The sequence below is a fragment of the Antedon mediterranea genome, chromosome 3, assembly GCF_964355755.1.
Source record: "Antedon mediterranea chromosome 3, ecAntMedi1.1, whole genome shotgun sequence".
In the NCBI taxonomy this organism is placed as follows: Eukaryota; Metazoa; Echinodermata; class Crinoidea; order Comatulida; family Antedonidae; genus Antedon; species Antedon mediterranea.
In genome coordinates this window covers 5,001,065-5,022,646 of record NC_092672.1, presented here as the reverse complement: position 1 = coordinate 5,022,646, position 21,582 = coordinate 5,001,065, and the positions used below count along the sequence as shown (strand labels likewise).

Here is a 21,582-nt window from a genome sequence, read left to right as displayed (position 1 = left end):
TGCTATTCCAACCAAACCCCCTCCTCCCTCCGCAGTCATACCCTGAATATAATGTATGTTTTACAGTAAAGATTTTCCAAATGTTTATAGTCTAATTATATTTATTAAATACTGCAGTAAATCTTGTTGATCAGCTTGTGTTCATATGTGGATTACAACATATCTGTTGAAGTAAAGCCAACATGCGATGAGGCAATTAGTTGTATGCCGTATGTAATACTCCACTCGTACCGACTGCCACAAGCTATACGATATCTGGCAAGTGGATGGATCTACGATTAATTACAACGATTACGCATTCTGACAGATCGTCTATAACCTTAAAAATGTCATTGAAAACTGTTTTTCACACGCGAGAGAAATAGATGTTACAAAAGTAGGAGAGCATAATTATAATGTTTTGCTGTGTAAAGTATCTGCTCTACTGTAGGAGTATACAGTACATGTATGTTTGTTATTGTTGGAATGGAACTTGTTGGAATATGATTTTATAAAGTATAAAATATTACAATAAACTCCATGCATAGAGTGTATGTGTATTTTGTATTTGTGCATTAAAATAATAACAAATAGAAAAATAAACATGGGATCATCCTTGAGTTCAACGAAAGAAACCAACTAATATTAACACAAATCAAGGGTCAAAGTTCAAATTCACATTAGGCCTATATTATACAAAAATGGGTACAGTTGGTACAGCTACTTGTCCCCCTCATCAGTTTTCATAAATCTAATAACATTTTTAATTGGAATTGAAATATTATGTACAAGGACTATTATCTGTACAGTTTTCAACTATAAATATACAAGGACTATTCTGTACAGTTTTCAACTATAAATATACAAGGACTATTCTGTACAGTTTTCAACTATAAATACAAGGACTATTCTGTACAGTTTTCAACTATAAATATACAAGGACTATTCTGTACAGTTTTCAACTATAAATACAAGGACTATTATCTGTACAGTTTTCAACTATAAATATACAAGGACTATTCTGTACAGTTTTCAACTATAAATATACAAGGACTATTCTGTACAGTTTTCAACTATAAATATACAAGGACTATTCTGTACAGTTTTCAACTATAAATACAAGGACTATTCTGTACAGTTTTCAACTATAAATATACAAGGACTATTCTGTACAGTTTTCAACTATAAATATACAAGGACTATTCTGTACAGTTTTCAACTATAAATATACAAGGACTATTCTGTACAGTTTTCAACTATAAATACAAGGACTATTCTGTACAGTTTTAAACTATAAATATACAAGGACTATTCTGTACAGTTTTCAACTATAAATACAAGGACTATTATCTGTACAGTTTTCAACTATAAATATACAAGGACTATTATCTGTACAGTTTTCAACTATAAATACAAGGACTATTCTGTACAGTTTTCAACTATAAATACAAGGACTATTATCTGTACAGTTTTCAACTATAAATATACAAGGACTATTCTGTACAGTTTTCAACTATAAATATACAAGGACTATTCTGTACAGTTTTCAACTATAAATATACAAGGACTATTCTGTACAGCAGTTTTCAACTATAAATACAAGGACTATCTGTACAGTTTTCAACTATAAATATACAAGGACTATTCTGTACAGTTTTCAACTATTTCGTAGATTACTACATAATATAACAAACCTAAAAAGTATGATACAAATTACAATAGCAGTCTTATAATAATGTTCATAACATTTACACCTACCTAGGGAGTGATATCTGTAATGTGTGAACGGTCAGGCACATTTCGTTGTATATCACACTGCGGTAATGACTCCTTAGGGAGATGAAAACTAATGTACCATCTCTAAAGATGAAACAAATCACAGGCTGATGGTTGTTAATCCCATGTGTGATGTGTTTGATTCAGTCATAATGATTCATAATCAAAGAAGGGGGGTTTACAAAGGCAAAGAAGTAATTATAATAGGACCCTGTAGGTTAATGGTGGTACAATGAGATAAACAGTCTATAAAAGTATCATAATTCAGGTGTAATCAAAGCATTTGGAACTGAGTACAACAAACTAGTGAAATGATGTGTAAAGTTAGCAAAGAAGAGACGTAATTAGGAATGCTTATTAGGAATACACAGTGGAATATATTGTACAGTAAAAGTGAGCTTTATCATGTATAACATTATGATCGAGCTACTTAATTAGAAAGAGGATTTATGAAGGTGAAGGACCACGTATGCTAAAACATAGTACGATGAATAGTACTAAAGTCAGATTTAAATGTATGGTGTAGCTAATAATATAGAAACCCAACAAATGCTGTACTACTAACAAATTCTAATCTTTCTGCTAACTAAAGTCTTGTCTTAAGGGCCTTATAATATAATAATACTATTTTATTGGAAGCTACATTTTTGAAACAGTGGCACACTTCTTGAATGAAGGTGCAACCAGAGTAAGTAAAATAAAAGTTTTAACAATAGGCCTATTTACAAGGAAATTATGTACAAAATATAAAAAAAATAATAACATAATAATAACATTATAATAGACAGACTTTTCTTTATCAGTGCATCTATAGATGGATGGCTGTGTTTATTGACTAAATTGACCAAACCCAGTTACATCTGAATTTTATAATCAAAATAATATACCATGATCAAATGAAACCTGCAGAATGTGGATATACTGTCTATAAAAAAATCATCATTGTTTGAAATTGATTTAACATCTTTGACCAATAGTAGTTACTACTACTACAAGAAACTAACATTTATTTTACTACAAGAAATGATTATTTATTGATAAGGAGCAAAAATTAATATTACTAATATTTATTTTGTAATGTTTTAGCAATAGAGGGGGCTTGTCTCATTTAAATCATATTTATTTTATTTTATTTTATTTTATTTTATTCAATCGAAACCAACAGCGATAATTACCGCCACTAACAGGTTTGATACAAACAAAGCCAGGACTGTTTAAAGCACCTTGATTGGTCCTAAGATTGATCAAGGGCTTCTCTCGTCCAGTGCCCACCTTGACCAGAGGTATGAGGCAGATGCTAGATGCAGGGGCTGCCATAAGAATCAGTAGTGCTGATTTCAAATGCCTAACGGGACCCCAGCTCCGTATACAGCACCCGTTTTTCTCAGATGGTCTCCCATCCAAGCTCTAACCAGGCCCAACGTCGCTTAACTTCGGTGATCTGACGAGAACCGGTGTTTCAACCTGGTAAAGCCGTATAATCTTTTCATCATTATTAGAGTATAAGACTTTGGTGTGTACTTTTTTTCTCTGGTTACTCAAATGTAATGTTTCTGCCCCTGAACCATTTACAGCATGTACATTCAACATACTGTAAAACATTCAGTTGATGCAGTGAAAGAAACATATTCTACAGAAATAACCTAAACAACTGAATATTTATTCCTTGCACATAACAAAATTAAAATACTGTAATATTTATGCTCTGAATTGTAAAATAAATTATTGATTAACATGGTAAGTTACTCATACTTATTTCAAACATCTGCAAATTAAGCTGTTGCTAATTTAAATTTAATTTATGTATTTCTAACTGTAGTAATCTTCTTATCCATCATGAAAAGCTATAGATAATCCTATGTAGAGTCTTTACAAAGGAGAACCAATCTACCAAATGACAACGTCCTTTCACAGTAATCAAAAATAGAATAACAATTATTTGTATACATTTCAAAAATAAGTACAAATATTATCACAATTCACAGCTACATTCCCTACAATTTTTGACGTTTCGTAAATATAATGCATAATATATTACTGTAAAAACATTAAAACCAGGTTATTCCTTGTATGTACGTTTTTATAGTTATTTACAATAAAGATAAAAAACAATGCACTTCTCAAGTAGCTCAGGCTCGCGTTGAATGTCTTCTCATGGACGGTCTTTAGGCATAAGGCTTAGTTTTGTAGGCCTAGCTGGTAAACATTGTACGCTATTAGCTACAGATATTTTTTGTGTCATTATTTTTAGTTGTCCTTTTATGTTGGTGACCAGATCTAGGTGTTTTAAATTAATCAAAATTATATAAAGACATCATCATACCATTGAAAGAATTTCATTTAGCTTCGATTTTGTATAGATGACAAATTTCGTTTTTGTAAAAGCACAAGTTAATGGAGTACTTACTCGAACGTTTCGATCCCTATCAGAGAAGGATCTCTGATAGGGATCGAAACGTTCGAGTAAGTACTCCGTTAACTTGTGCTTTTACAAAAACGAAATTTGTCATCTATCATCATACCAATTAATTTATTTGGTTCTTACAAATAAATTATGTAAAGTATTATGATGACTCTAAATTCTAAACTACGTGACAAAGTTTACATAAAAAAATGTACTGCTTTAATCAATATGACACAAACAATATTAACCATGAAAATATGTACGATACTATAGATGGTACTATGATTTATAAAAATGGGTATTGCTAAACCCAGCAAACCTTCATTGTGGAGGTAACAATACCAATGAAAATTGACAAAATCTTGTAATGTGTAAAAGTGGATATTTAGGAATGGGGATATTATTTTTTAATATTAAAACCAATAATTTTGCATAATACCTATTTTATTTGTCCTGTATCACTAATTGACCACAGAACACCTGTAACATTATGATAAAATCTCTTGAACAAAGTCTATATCAAAAGTTCGTGGCCCTAGATATGATAAGATAATTATTGTATCAATAGTCTAATAGCTGTCACAATGATTAATATTAATATTATACCAATGATAACTGAATTAATAAAATTGAAAGAATAAAATAGAAATTGTGGGGAAAAAGGAAAGAATTGATATGTGACGACCAACGACCTCAGACAGGTTTTTTTTTTAATGTATGCGCACAATGAATTAACATGATTCTAAGTTCTAGAGGGCCACTTGAAATCTCCCTAATAAATAACTGTTGATAAATTGTCTATTAGCAATGTCTATAACAATCACAATAGGTTATCGACCTAGTGCAGATCACCTAAAAAATCTACTTTATTTCAAAATCTTGATATAGGGTTGAAATATGGAGGCACAACATGAACCTCTTTTCAAGAAATGCACTATAATGTGTAATATGATCCTTTATATGAATGTACTAAACTTATTAATTACACTTATAAACAGATTCTATATTATTATATTATTTCTATATTGTTTATTTTATAAAGAAATATTGAAATCCTCAAGAGAAGCTATTGTGTGGGCATTTGTTTTTTTTTAAATATAATAATAATAATATCCTGGATTTACATAGCACCCAATATTGTGAACATTATTACCCCAGTCGTTGTTTTGGAAATAACAAACGTATGGAAACATACTCCCATAATGCAGCTTTAATCAGCGCAAAGGTGTGTCTTGATCAACCGGGTTCCCATTTATACACCTGGGTGGAGAGAGACAAATTTGAAGTAAAGTATCTTGCCTGATAGAAGCAATGCGGCAAGAGTTGGATTTGAACCTGGATCTCACGATCAGTAGTCGAACATCCAACACACTGTTCCACATGCCCTTATGCAGTGGCATCATTCTTTATTGGACCAGAGTCCATAAAAAATTATCCACAGAGTGGGTGTGTGTATTGACATGCTGCACTTTGGTAACAATTTCATTTTGTAAACATGATTAAACATTAACAAACATCATTACACCCACATCCTTCACAAGCGATAATTCAGATGATCCATCGTGTCGTGATTGTTCAAATTACTTGCGTTGCATTTAAGTCCTTGCGTTGCGTCCCAGTGGGAATCAAGATTTAACCGGAGGTACAAGACCTAATGCAGCGCCTGTCTGTGTGAACTGATATGAGCGCCATTTAGTGGCAGCTGAATGGACTCTATTAGCTCCATCCATCCAGACATTATCAAACTAATATGACAAAAAAAGTGTGATGTACCCAAATATGGTAGTGATATGACATCATCATGTATGGTCACATCACATTTTTTTGTCACATAAAGATTGATAATGTAGACAAAGCTGTATGAGATAACAATTATTGTGTGTATTAATACATCTAGTCCACTTTAGCAAATGCATTACACACAACTATTAACTTCTGGCTTTAAAAAACATGTAATTTGTATACCCAATACAGCATTACAGTAGTAGTAATAAACATACAGTAACAGATTATATGATTGTAAAATCTATCGAAAGAACTTCCAATGATTCTTATCTCTCGTTTCCATCTCTCTTCAAATTAAGTTCTATCAATATTTTTTTAGACCAGGAGACATATCACATTACCTAGCCTAATTTCGATCGATGCTTAAAATGTGCTAAAGAGAGGAACATTATTGACTGGCAAAATATAATCTTTGTGATGTTATAATTCAATATGAACATATAACAGATATAAGTATTTGTGTAGTACATGAATTGATCTATACACTTCTTTTGTGGTCGTAAATATCGATTGCCGGGGTGAACATCATCCAACAACGTAACCAGATACTCACGGTAAGTGGTTATTTAGTGTAGGGTTACATAGCGCCGATATCCAAAATACACAATTAAGAACAAGTCCTCGAGGGTTTCCTTTTGACCTATTGTCGTAGCGTAGAGTGAAAATTACACGAGAAACTGGATAGCAGAGCCTAAGGCTTTTGTGTTGTTGTCCATGCGTTGATAACGTGTGGTCACAATAGCCGTTTTGTTGACGTTAATCATTTTGTAACATTTGATTGATTGGAAAACTAAACGTAATATATGCCATCAATTAAGGTTAAAGAAACCAATTTTCAATTTAATTTCCACTTAATTATGGACGTCAATTAAGTGTCTGATGATAAGAAATGGAAAAAAAAAGAAATAAAATTAAAAGCTGGATAGGTTTGGAACAAGAAATTTGAGAATACTCGTAGAAATTTGAGATCGAAAGGACAAGTGATTCAATGACAATTTACACGTAATAAGAGTAATATTTAATATCAAATAATAATTTTAAAAAAAAACTGTCTTAGGAGCTGCTTCTATTGGGTATTCTATCACAGCTTGACTGATAGTATCTAAATATAATATTTTGTAATACACCATGATGTACGTAGAAAAGTTTTCCAGGTGCAATACCAATATTTAGGAGGGCCGAGGTTGAGAGAGATTGTTGAGGTGCTATGTGAAACTAAGATGTTAGAAACTACACTAATTATTTCATTCAGCAACTCCTTCCACACCTGATTCTCTCGACTCATGTATAGCATTATTTGTCTAGTACCAAGCAAATTCTGTAAATACAGTGTCATATATCTATCACATGTGACACCTGTATTAAGTTAAGGTTAGGGCTTATGGTCTATATACAGGCATCACATGTGATATATATGTCACACAGAATGTGATTTGATACTGGCCAGTACCGATACTGATGAACTTCAATGTTACTATGTAACATTTAGTCAGGGTCAAAGGTTAAAGCCTTTCATTTGTCGTGCGAACACCTCATACAATATTCACCAGTAGGTTGAATCAAAACCTATAATGGGATGTCAATCGCCATACATGTAATGAAGATATCACAATTGTTTATAATAAATATTACTTAGTAATAAATCACGCTACAAAAATATTGATAATATCACAGGCAAGTACAAGCCACTTGACATGGACAATAGACCTGCCTAGCTTCTTACCAATTTACGAGATAAAGTTTCTTGTTTCAATATTGACTTAGTAAAGATCTTCATTGGTCATATTAACATAGTCATTATTTGAGCACTTAGGCTTGAGAAATAACATGTATACTAGCGGCTGTGCATACTTTACTACGAGTGCTTCATGGTTATATCGCAACACCTGATAACGATGTTGGCAGTTTGCAGTCTGTAATTTCTGTAAATTAGTCCAATGTTCAACATTAGAACAGAATAGAAATATTGGGGGGAGGGGGGTTGAATGGTTTTGTCACACTCTTCTAAACTATACCAACCAATATGATAATATGTTAAATTTACAATTCAGACCATATCCTCTTCTTTCAAAATGAATCTGACCAATTTTGACTTATTGATATGTGTAAATGTTTCGACCATAGTCACTACTTTCAATATAACATACACTACCATAGCATTAGCATTGGTCTATCGCAGTTATGATAAAATTATTAATAAATTCATTTCTTTAAAAAAATTAACAATGTATAATCAATAAACGTGGATAGTCACAAGTAAATAAATAATTATTTTATGATTAAATATCAGATGAGACACGTACCTTATTTAATAAGTTCTCAATTGCATATATTGATCCAAATTAAATGCAAATTTAAAATGTTTTTTCCCCCTCCAAAATGATTAACGCTGACCTAAATAAAGTTCCAATAAAAATTGTAATGTACACAAGATACACAAACAAGTCTCATGCGAGTCTAGCAATATCAAACTGCAATATTATTACTGTTAACGACAATGAGATCTATCTAACGGAAGAGTTCATTATGTCAATGGGGAGGTTGTAACATAATAACAATTTTAATGATATTCTTTGTCGTGCGGAACATCTGCCAAATGTCAAATGATAGAAAATGAGGCTAAAAAATGATTATGACAATACATAGTAAGTCAGTATTATCCAAAAAGCCACAGGCTTTAGTCTATCTTGGCAGATGATTATACTGTACTATACTAGACTCAATTGGATGTTAGTTTGCTAATTCAAAATCACAACCATTTCAAATTGTCTTTTTTCATTCACTCAAAAGAAAGAAAGATTCATCCCAATTTAAATTTTCCTCCATGTAAAATACATGTACAACTTATTAATAAAACAGAGTAGGGAATTGGTCTGATCTGTGTAGGCAGTGTACTGCAGGCCAGCATGTGTTTGCTAAGGACCAAATCCAAATTTTCTCAGTTTCCAGTTCAGCATTGACATTTATTTCTTCCTAAAAATCTCAATTTAAATCCTAATTATTTAACATAAACAATGTTAAAGTCCAAGATTTAATTAATAACATAAAAATGATCAATATTAAACGAAAACCTTATTAATACTGGGGTTCATTAAGATCTTATTCAAAATCAAAATGATTTCTAGTTGAATATGGTAAATTTGAAATTTTCTGAAGTGTTTATCTATAATATTTCAAATTAAAATAAACTAGCGTCAGTCTATTTGATTGATTGCAGCATGCTAGTGAAATATTATGAATAAATAAATAAACCAATATCATGTTACTTTAAACCAAATTGCATTTCTCTGTGTATTGATTTTTTAACTTGTTTACAAAATCTATTCCTTATGAAAACATATTTTGTCATGAGCAGAAAGACTACTATTATCAAATTAAATTATGTATCACCTTAACAAGCATCAACAATCATCCACTCTCGGCTAACACACAAAACACGTTTATATCGAATTCAAGTCGTAATCATCAATACAATAACCGTTTTATCTCCGGATCAATAACAGCTACAGAGCGTACTAATTGATGTGTGCAAATAAAACGAGTAACTCAAGCATACACCCGCTCGTTTTTGTTTTCATCTTGATTCAATTAAGTTATCAATAGCTTCTTAATGAACCTGTATTAGGTTGTATGCATAATTTATCTATTAATGTTTGTACTACCGAAGACTCTACGAATCACAAGAGACAACTAGAAAAATCAATAGTCTATCTTAACTAAAATAACATGTAATAGTTCAATACACTAGATTGATAGTTTTAAAAAACCAACAAGTTAGTTACATGTGTATTTTTGTTATCCAGGTTACAAGAACAGACAGTTAATCCATCAAAATATGTGATTATGTCATCTCATGATAGATATATTCCATATTAAAATGACTAGGTAGTAGAAAAAAAATGTTGCCTAGGGCTTTAAAAAAAAAAGCTGTTATAATCTAGCCCAAACATTTTTTGTATATATCTTTCCCTATTATTAGTATTACAAAGTTGCCATTTAATTTGTTTATTTATTTGACCAGCATTAAAACACATAAAAATGGTGGTTTGGTGGATTCTACTACTACATATAGGTCCAGACGATGACCGAAGACACAACATAGGTCGTAGGTTGCAAATATAAAGCTCCCTAGTAAAGGCCAATGAAACCCTGTGTTCATATTTACCATTTACACTTGGGCTAAGGGAAACATTTACCCTTAAAATTAACAAGTACAGTACTTCCTAATCCTATCTATTGTGAATACAATTTAAGGGAAATACTTAAATATTTATTGCGGTGAAATACTTAATATTTAAGGGAAATATCTCATTTAAGTGCGATTGGTAAATACGGTCACAGGCTCCAAAAACGATCATAAATGGAACAAGTTATAATTATACCTCTTTAAATAAAAAAAAAGCTATCGACTAATCAAGATGACATAATGTGTGGATGATATGAAATGCACTATTACTTCATATCAATCAATACAAACTGCTTATTCTTATTAGATATATCACCTTTCCAACTAAGTAGTATATTATTAACAAGTTTGCGAGTCTTCATGCGTCCATTGTCTGCCGATAAATGTAATTATAACCGTTGGATCAATATCGACATGATTGCTAATTCTGAAAGACTTGAAAATAGTGAACGACGATGACAAAAATAATCTTGAGAATACATGAAACAAAAGCACTGTGTAGCATCTTATCAATTGATACCAAACGTGACAGTGTCGTCCTTAGAATATTTAAAATTGGTTGCCAAGTAATTCATAACAAACGACAACTTCTAAAATTGTTAATTGCAATTAGAAAGACATTGTTAAAATAAGAACAAGATATTCTATTAAAGAACAAGATATTCTATTAAAGAACAAAGGAGATGATTTTAAGATCCATTAGAAATATAAAGCCTTGAGGAAACAATACAGAATTTTACCATTAGATTTATGTAAACATTTTAAATACATTTATCGATCATTCATGTTTATTGAATAACAACTTTATTTAATTGTGACTACTTTGTAGATAAACTCTCATGTCTAATTGATAGCCTTGAGTATGATTATCATTAAAAAAAAACCACACACTCAAAACATAGGGGCACTTTAAATAAATTTGAAGTGACCTATGACTTATGCAAATGAGGAAATATATTACTATTTTAATTGATGTTTATGATATGATATGTCAACTTGGGTACATTGTAGCTATGTTTTAATTTTGTATGATTTCGTGATTCATTAAATTGAGATGGGGTGCTATTTCAGTTTGTACATAGTTGAATCTTCCCAGATAGATTACCCTATATTATTATCATCAATATTAAAAGTCCAAGAAATATTACATTTCAAATAAAAAATGTCTATTAAATAGACAAGAATAAATCATTTTTGTCATTGTCATCATCTTCCTCCTATTTTAAGGAGTCGCAAACGATTAAATAAATTGCTGTCTATCTGTCTACTACTTCACAATATTCTAGTCGATAATTTGAGTTTAATATTGCCACGACCTTCGTAGCAAGCATTACAGATGAAATGATAAATCAGAGTACAAATTGAAATGCTTTAGCGAACGTATCAAGTATAATTTGATGATGTACGTCAATGGCTTGATAACTCCACTATTCTCATTGTTGTTTCATCAATGTAAATTTGAAATGCATTTGTTGGGTAAATTGGACATATCGGGCAATTAGATGTACAGTTCTCCAATTATCCTTGTCCTTATTGGTCCATTAGGGTATATCTTGTCATAATTTGTTACCGCGGGGAAAACGATTAGGCAATTAGTTTACAAAGATGATGCAAAGCACCTTTGAAAGCCGTTTATAACACTATTTTGTACGCAACAAAGACAAAAATAAAATGTTTTTATGATGAGATGATTTATTTTTGACCATAAATCGTTTTTTTAAATCTGATTCTGCTATACAAGAATAACTATGCAAGAATGTTTTGAAAACAACCATTGTTACTTTGTTTTCCAAACATTGCAAGTTTTAACTATCTAACATTAAAAAGTATATTTTAATTTTTGTCTTAAATATTATACATTTTAGCTGCTATATCGTACCATAAATAACAAAACATGTAGAATGGTGCTATGTACCTTTTTTAAAATTAAAATGTGTTACTTAATGGATATTCAAATATACTGCTATATTAGTATGTAAACTTTGAATTCATATGTGTAATTCTAAAACTTCTTCTGCTATTGTGCCTAAGCTCTGTCTAACACACTATCAAACTTTATGTTAAAAATGTGATGTGCCTATATATGAACATCATTATCACTACCATATTTAGGCATATCAATACTTTTTTTTTGTAAAACTAGTTTGATAGTTAGTGTAGACCACAATGGAAATAAGTTTGCCGTCTCGGTACTTTATTGTGTTTTTATCCTATGATTTTCTGTCAGAATAAAGAAATAAAAAAAAAATAAAAATAGAGCTTAAGAGTAAGCTTTTATTTTAGGATAGTAACAAAGAATGAACTATCTGTAACATTACTGTCTCCTTCAACTACTGTCCAGAAGTGAAAATAAATAAATAAATAAATAAATAAAACAGACCTTGATGTATACCTGTACATATGTTTACTGCCACATTTAGGGTCTGTTTCTGCTGCATAACGCAATTTAACCGGTTATTTTAAAATAGATTAAAAATAGATAACAATAACAAGACCGCGTTTCTGCTCAATTTGTGCTCCGAAATAACCGGTTAAATCTATGGGTGGTCGTCGAGCAAAACGTCATCATTACCCAAAATGCAATACACTCAGACGGAAGTAGTAAGTTGGCTGTTTGTTTACATCGACGTCGTCAATACACACGTGTGTATATCGCCGAACATCTCAAACATGTTAAAATAATAAAATGTTGTCTACAGGTCTACAAGTTTTGTTTTTTGTAAAGCCTACTTACTGATCGCTAATAAAATTAATTCTCATGGCGCCTTCAATAACATGGGGAGGGTCGTGCAGCGCCCGATCGCCTAGGATAATTTTTATCTAGCCTAAAATTCCTCAACAAAGGCGATGATGATACGGCCCCCTTCCCACGTGAACGACTGTTGTCTTTCGCGAGCGCGGTCCTACAAAAAACCAAAGGGAAACAAAAACGAGACTTAGAATGTTGCAATACTTACCAAACGAGAGTAGATAATTGTTAATTAATTATGAAACCCTAACTTTTATAGCAAAAATAGTCCGAATTTATGTTAAAAACGACGAGTTTAGCCACAAAAACTTAAATCAAACGAGAGTATCCAAGTCATAGAATATCGCACGCACATAGTGCCTTTATTAGAATAATGAGTATTAAACATTGTTTCGTATATTTATGTACTAACATAAATAATACATTTCTATGCTTAATAAAATCATATTTAATATATTATCAAAAGCTCTCATAACATTTGTTTTCAGTCGATGTGATGTTTTTCTAAAAAAATTATATAAAACGATCAAATTAAGATTGTTCATTGTTCTCCTATTAAAGGCACTAAGGGCGTGCCATAAATACGCTCGTTTGGATTAAGTTTTTCATTCATCGTTACAACATAAATTCGGATGATTTTTGCTATAAAATTTGGGTTTTCATAATTAATTAACCATTATCTACTATCGTTTGGTAGGTATTTGCAACATTCTGAGTCCCTTTTTTTCCGTTTTGGTTTTAATATAGGACCATCCATACCCTTCGCGAGCGTGTACGAACGCCTCAAATTGCTTAGCTTGGGTAGTCCCCGGAACTCAAAACGCAAAAAAAAAATGCTCTTATTTATTATCTGTGATTCTTTTCTATTGCCTGCCATCCTTCCCCGTACTTTCTCTCCCCCCACAACTGAATAACATATCTTGTGATTTCATTCATCCACATACATGTTCACTTCTTCGTTCGACTGTCAAAACCACGAGGAAAACACGCACCGTATGCCACGGTATCTGACCCGGGGTCACAACTGTCAATCAAATAACCGTTATTTCGTGTTGCAGCTAAGAATTGCTCAGCGATAACCGGTTAAACGGCGTTCTAACACCGATTTAAATTGGTGTTTTTAACCGGTTATTTTGCGCTGCCTTTTAACCGGTTACCACAAATGTGTCCTGTTTCTGCTGCCAAGAAAATGGAGTTAATTTATTCACACCGATTTTAATTTATTCACACCGATTTTAACCGGTTATTTTGTATGCAGCAGAAACAGGCCCTTAAAGAATACAAGTTTGGTGCGGTACTTAGGGAGGCTCTTAAAGTCTTATTCAATCATATGGTGGTGTACTGCATTAGCAAAATCTTCAATAAAATCTTAAATTGGGACATTAAATTTTCATTTAATTTGATATTAAATTATATCCCGTAGTATATTTCTAGATATCAGTGCCACTTAAAAAATTAGGTCATCATTTTGGCTTTTAAACTAAATTTAATCCCTGGTCACCTTAAGTCATATTAATTAATATGATTCTAAAAGCTTTGTACTTAAAGTAGTAATTTCATATTAACGATATAAATGTTTATATGATGAGCAATAAACTAGACGTAAAACTGATAGCCTATACAAGATTAAAAGGAGTGCAAAGTGTGCTAGGTCTATACTGCTTATGCACCGACTATTGATTATATAATCGCACACAGGCGTTAATAAACTACAAGTATAGCGAGTCAGACTAATTCCTATAATAATTAATCACTATAAAATATTGGAGTGTATTGGTTTAAATTTGGAGAGAAAGGGATGGATTTGCCATATTAAAATTAAAGATGTATTGTCCTCCAAAAATATGAAAAATAAAGATTAATTAAATCAGACTTTGAATAGGTTATTTTGTAAAAAAAAAAAGTTTTCACTTATAAATGACATAATAAATAGTTAAATTCAACTAAAATGTCATTGGCTGGCAGCCAATTTGACTAATTTTTGGCTTAAAATTACAGTTTTTCAGGTAAATATTTTTTTTTAAGATCCAATTTTGTGACAATAAAATGGCATATTCAACAACAAAAATTTTTTTTTTTTTAAATGTTCACGGAGACAATACACCTTTAAATCTTAAATCTAAATATTTTTAATGTAAGAAATCCTAGAGTTAATTTAGTATTATATACTTTATATAGTTGAAAGATAAAGGATAGATTAATATATTCAAGAATATAAATAATTAATGTTTATTAATTTATATACTGCCAACGCTGTTATTATTTTATTATTTTTGATTGGATTATATCCAAGTCCGTATTGCATAACCCTTATTATTTTGGCTTCAATAAATATTAATATCTCAAGTCATGAAATATGATTATTATTATTATTATTAATAGTGTAAATAAGTAGGTAATATCTTTATATTTACACTATAAAATGATGCTTTTCTAATAAGGCATTAATTTTTAATTATTTCACAAAAAATAAATTTGTGGATAGCCAATAGAACAATAAACTAGCAGAGTACTGTTTTCTCTATTGAAGCAAGGAGCAAACATAGTTGGGGAGATCGGACTTTCAATGTTGCTGGACCTAGGCTCTGGAACCACCTACCCTTGAACATTAAACACACATCATTATTGAGTCACTAAGTCACTACTCAAAACTCACCTTTTCTGATTTTTTTTTTACAGCGCGATGAGCAATGAATGTTGGAATGGCGCTATATAAATCGAACGATTGATTGATTGAAGGCAATTTAACAACAGCACACTGAGCTCGCCTTGCCAAGATAGGAACTTGTAACAGTCCTTTGATTTTATGTGTCTGACTGCGACATATACCAACATTACTGTACTATGTACATACTGTATTGTTAAGGGGCATGGAACTGATCGTGTCGCAGCCAGAGATAAACCTTTTAAATCTCCGAATCTCTCTCAGCATCTTTTTGTTAGATTGCCTTGATTGAAGGGACCATGTGGAGATTTGAAATGTTGAAATTAATAATGAAATTTTTTTTTTTTGTCTATCAAGTCTATTTGTTTGGCTGTGTAAACATTGGTAGCATTATGATAAAGAGATCTCAATATGGTGAATTTCTCTAAATGATGCAAATCACATTAATATTGAAATGGGTTAAATTATACATAATTTTAAAAGCAACGCTCTTGAATTTTTAATTCTGATGGTACCTGAAAAAAGTTAATTTCATTTCTGTTAATGAAAGTTAAATACAAAACCATCTGAAGACAAATATAATTTTTTTTTCTCAGGGTTTTCAATGATTTATTAATATTTACAATTCTGCACAAATTTAAGAAATAAATGTATCTGAAACTAAATGAATTATTTATTTTGGGTAATGATAACATTTAAAATGAGTTGAATATTTAGCCATCAAACATTACTTTGTCGAACAGTTATCACTAATAAAAAATTGTTAATATTTAACAATTAATATGTTAATCACAAAAAATAATCACTGGTCAAAAATATGGATGATGAAGATGCATATTGGTATTTAAAAACCAACCATAATAATGGTATGGTAATGACTTAATTTGTTTATTTATTTAGAATGAAGGGGAAGGAGAGGGTTTGTTAATGTTTGGAATCAATTAGATACTAGTATTGTTAACTCTTCCTCTCTCCCAACTTTTCATAAAAAACTTCAAAGTAATTTGTTATCATTGTACTCAAACTAGACCTTCAAACTGTTTTTGTCATGACTTTTTTTTTTTTTATTATTTAATAATTATATACAAATGTATTTTTTTCTTTTGTTTATGGGTCTTGCGTGACAAGTATTCTCTTCTTGCAATCCTCTATTAATGGTATTTTTGTTTTGTCTCATTATAAATTATCATTCTTTTTTATTGTATTGTTTTTCCATTGATAGAAACTAATAAATGTTGAATTATTATTATTATATACATAAACCCAATCAAACTTTCATCACAAATTGTACACGGGACCCTATTTTATGACATCTTTTAACCTGACTAACTATCAAACTAGTTTTACAAAAAAAAGTGTGATGTGCCCAAATATGGTAGTGATATGCCCAAATGTGGTAGTAATATGCCCAAATATGGTAGTGATATGCCCAAATATGTTAGTGATATGCCCAAATGTGGTAGTAATATGCCATCATCATGTCTATATATGTGCACATCACATTGTTTTTGTCACATAAAGTTTGATAGTGTAAACAGAGCTTAAAGCATAACAGTAAACATAAAGCATGATCAAACACAATCGCACAAAGTAAAGAGACGAACAAGAATACATTACCTGTTTTCATCACGTCGTTTCAATCAACTATGACAACTAAAGAACACCACACTTAAACTGATTGATGTTTAGTGATGAAACTTAAGAGCACTCTTGAAAAGTAATGACAATGGTGGTAAGATGAGAAGACTGAAGAGCATCATCACCATAGCAACAACTTCATCTTTGAGTGTAACTACTAGGATCTGTTTTTAGTTGGCGAGAAAACAATCAACGAAAAACCAACATACTTTATAATTTACGATATTCATTTTAAAATTTACAATACGGTATATTTTTCGTATTTAATTAAGTGTACAAACTTTGTTTGATGATGACATATCTTATCATTTATTTCATATTTAATTCATAGATTTATTTAAATAACCACATTATGCACAGTATTTACTGTACCTACCAAATGGTTTTGTATTAACTTTGTGGTCAGGTTGATAGAGTGCAAAATGGTTGTTTATAAACCAAATACACATACTGATATGGGGTAAATTTATCAAACCTACTTAGCAGAAAGAATCATCTTAACTTTGATTTAACTCGCTGATTTTGCTTAAATCAGTTTTTAAAATAACCTAAGCAAATATTATATTTTGTTTCTTTTACGATAGGAAGAACTCATTTGATAAATAAATTTTAATTTAATTTTAATTGTTGCATGTTTATGTCTTGTCATATTGTATTTTTGTGAGGGTCCCTAATGATCAGGCTGGATGGACCTCCCTTGTAAACTATTGTTGAACTAAATAAAATAAATAAATTGACATGAGAAAAAAAGATTTATAAACGGCCATCTTAATGTTCATCAGATGCAAGAATGTTATTTACTGTAAACCTACTACTAATATCAATCTGCTACTTATGCAAATGTTCACTTATTAGGGAATAAATCAAAGTTCTTTCTAAACCAAGAGAGGGAGCTATAAGGAAACTGTGCAATATGTTATTAAAATTAATTTTCACTTAAATAATTACATATTTTTAATGAATTTGTAAATACTGTAGTAATCTAATTTTGGAAATGTTGTAGTAATATTAATAATAAAGGTTTTTTTATAATTTAATTTTTTTTTGTCTTCCATGATAATCATTGTACAATATATTTATAAAAACACAGCAGTTAATCATAATATATTAAACCCGTAAAATAACCACATGACAAACATCTTTAATACAAAAAAACAAGACATTTAAAAATATTTTTCCAGTGTAATAACAGAATATTGGAATAACAATCTTATATACGGGATTGATGTAAATTGCAATGCAGAGTAATACAGCTATTAGAAAACAACAAAGATAAGGATGATAATGCGACAGATTTGTGAGGATTCTGGCGTGAATACCGGTAAGTTTGTGGGGCTTAAGGACGCATTAGCAGGCAATATTTTCCAAGCAGACAATGACTTATGTTGTCAACAATTTACACTCGATATAAATATCTCTGTGACGATATGGAATATATGAATATTAAAATAACATATCATTGGCAAACAAGAAAAATAACATAAATAATACAATAGCTCCCTAATGCAAAACTACTTCTACTATTAGTTAGTACAATTATAAGTACAACAATCCTTTGAAAATACAGTAGGCCTACTATGTTTTTATTTCACATTTGATTCTGATCGGTTCCAGAGTGAGGCAGCAGTTATAGACATAAATAAAAATGGGAAAACCGTGTCAAAATGTTCAACAAACCTGGCCAAAGACAAACAAATTGTGTTTTCAGAATATTTGGAAAAAAATGTTTATATTGCAAGATTTTCAATATCATTCTGTTTAAACACGAAGCTTAATACTCAATTTGCTATATATTTCAGTTTCATTTGTAAAAATAAATTTTGAAATTGAAGAATGGCATTAAAAAAAGAAATTGCAAGATAAAATTTGATACAGCTCAGACTATATTACTTCCATATTTGGTCAATTTTGATTAATTTTTTTCTGTAAAAATCCAATGTTGATATTAGAAATCATAATTCGCAGTTGCTGCAAAAGTTACAGATATTAAAAATTGATTTTTGAAATGCTTCCTTTTTACCAATAACAAACACGATCAAAAACACTAATCAGAACCACAACTATATAAATCACTTGAGGCTATCACTTACGCCCTCGTGAGGATAACGGCTTGCGGAATCTTCATGATTTGTAATTTGCCCAAAAGCATCTCTTGCTAATATTGATAAATGGTCATCAAATTTAAACACTCATTAAGTATATTAATCATTTTTCTTCTTTTTTTTTTTTAACGAATACTTCACTTGCAAACTGGAAAATACTTAGTATGGCCTAAAGATAGAATACTAAACTATCGCTATCTATATAAAAGATAAATCATGCGGTAAACGAGACAGAAATATTCTTCTTTTTTTTCAATCCAAACATATATTTATTATCGAAAAAATGATTTATATTTGATCAATTTTCAAAATTCTAAACTTCAGCATTAGAATTGCAATATATATTTTTTCTGTTTCATTTTTAGAATAAACTCTGAAATTGTCAATAAATTTTTTTATTACAATAATGAAGTACAGTAGTACTCACAGTGTTTGAAATAGTACAAGCATACATTTAATGGTCAGATGTTTTGCCTACTGTGATGTGCTCAGTAAAATACAATTCTCGGTTGGGATTCAAATCCACAACCTCCAGTGGACTAACCTGGCATTCATACTTAAAGACACCTTCCCTACGTTTTTTAGATCTATTTTAAGATCACAAACTATATTTAATCTAAAATACTATATGGTCCTATTGCGATAACTTTTTTCGTCTTTAAATGGTTAAAAATGTGAACAAATATCTCCTATCTAAGTGAATACAATTTAAGGGAAATATCTGTTGAGTTAAGTGAAATACTTAATATTTAAGGGAAATATCTCACTTAAGTGTGATTGGTGAATACAGCCACTGGTGAGTGAAAGACAGGTGAACCTAAGCATCTCAAGATTTTAATTAAGCTATACTTAGTATGTTTGTTATGCTGTTGAATGAGTGATATAGAGCAATCAACATGCTATTAACATTCAATCGTTTCAACAACATAGTCTTACAGGTGAGAATGAGTAATAGTGAAACTGCAAAAGGTCAAAAGTCACATTCTAGAGGATGCAGAATAGAACTCGTACTAAAGGTGTTGCGATGGCATAGTGATAATGGTATGTGATATAACAACACAAAAGCTACCCATATATCTTTGTAGCTTTTATAAGGCATATTATTACAAGAAATGATAATAGAATGTGCCCACTTTGGTGGATTAGTCTATTATTGTGAAGGGAACTTTACCTTTTATCATAGCTCCCTATGCCGATCATGGGCTACTGTCGGTTTATCACAGTAAGCTAGGCATGAATTAGACACATTACCATTTTAAAAGTATTTCTTTGATGGGATAAAGGTTAAAATTAAAACAACTAGTCTGGGACCTCACACAATTGGATGTGGCTAGATAAAATGAATTAAAGTAACACTTAAGAGCAGGGTTCATAGAATATACCATTATCTGATAGAGGTTTAAACAAATGATAAATATACGAGTTGTATCTCTTTTCTTTGAGAGAATAGGCCAATGTCGGTTTATCCAGGTAAGATTTGGCACGAAATAGACAAAATAAATAGAATTTTTTCTAAAAACAATTTCATCCTTGGTCACTTACTGTGAAGATTTACTACATAAGTAATAACAATATACACTGTCAATAAATAATCTAAAAGATGAAGATAGAATCATATTGAAGTCAACTTGATCTTTAGTTTTTAAAAGACGTATCATGATTAGAATTTCAAATAGGTATATTAATACAATGTATCGGTAATGGAGATGTATAAACATGATGACAATCGCTTTCAACAGTTTGACATGAAAACTAAATCATTATGGAAAGGAAAGAATATTATTATTAGCATAATGTGAATTACGGAGTTATTAGAGGTTTTGTTTCAAGGGCAATTTCCATAAATCTATATTAAAATATTAAAGAAAGAATTGTAATATTATATAATCTAACAGTTTGTTCTCCCCTCAGAGGTAGAAAGGCCTATGTTAGTTTATCCAGGTAAGTGATGCACAGAATAGACTACAGTATTAAATAAGTAAAAGTATGTTCTCTCCTTGGAGGGAGAAAGGGCTATGTCGGTTTATCCAGGTAAGTGAGGCATAGTATAATAATCTAACAGTTATATTCTCTCCTCGGAGGGAGAAAGGGCTATGTCGGTTTATCCAGGTAAGTGAGGCATAGTATAATAATCTAACAGTTATATTCTCTCCTCGGAGGGAGAAAGGGCTATGTCGGTTTATCCAGGTAAGTGAGGCACAGAATAGAATACAGTACCAAGACTTTCTCCCCTCTGAGGGAAAACGTTCTACATGTATGTCTGTCAGGTAAGGAAGGCATGGACCAAACTTTCCTCAT

The 21,582-nt window shown here is 30.8% G+C and overlaps 1 protein-coding gene and 1 pseudogene across 4 annotated transcripts in view; both read right to left on the bottom strand.

Annotated features, from left to right (window-relative positions):
• The window catches only part of LOC140044633 (autism susceptibility gene 2 protein-like), a 141,946-nt gene that overhangs the window by 81,710 nt on the left and 38,654 nt on the right, over nucleotides 1–21,582 (bottom strand). The window lies entirely within an intron of this gene.
• On the bottom strand, nucleotides 3,119–3,236 carry LOC140045591 (5S ribosomal RNA; annotated as a pseudogene).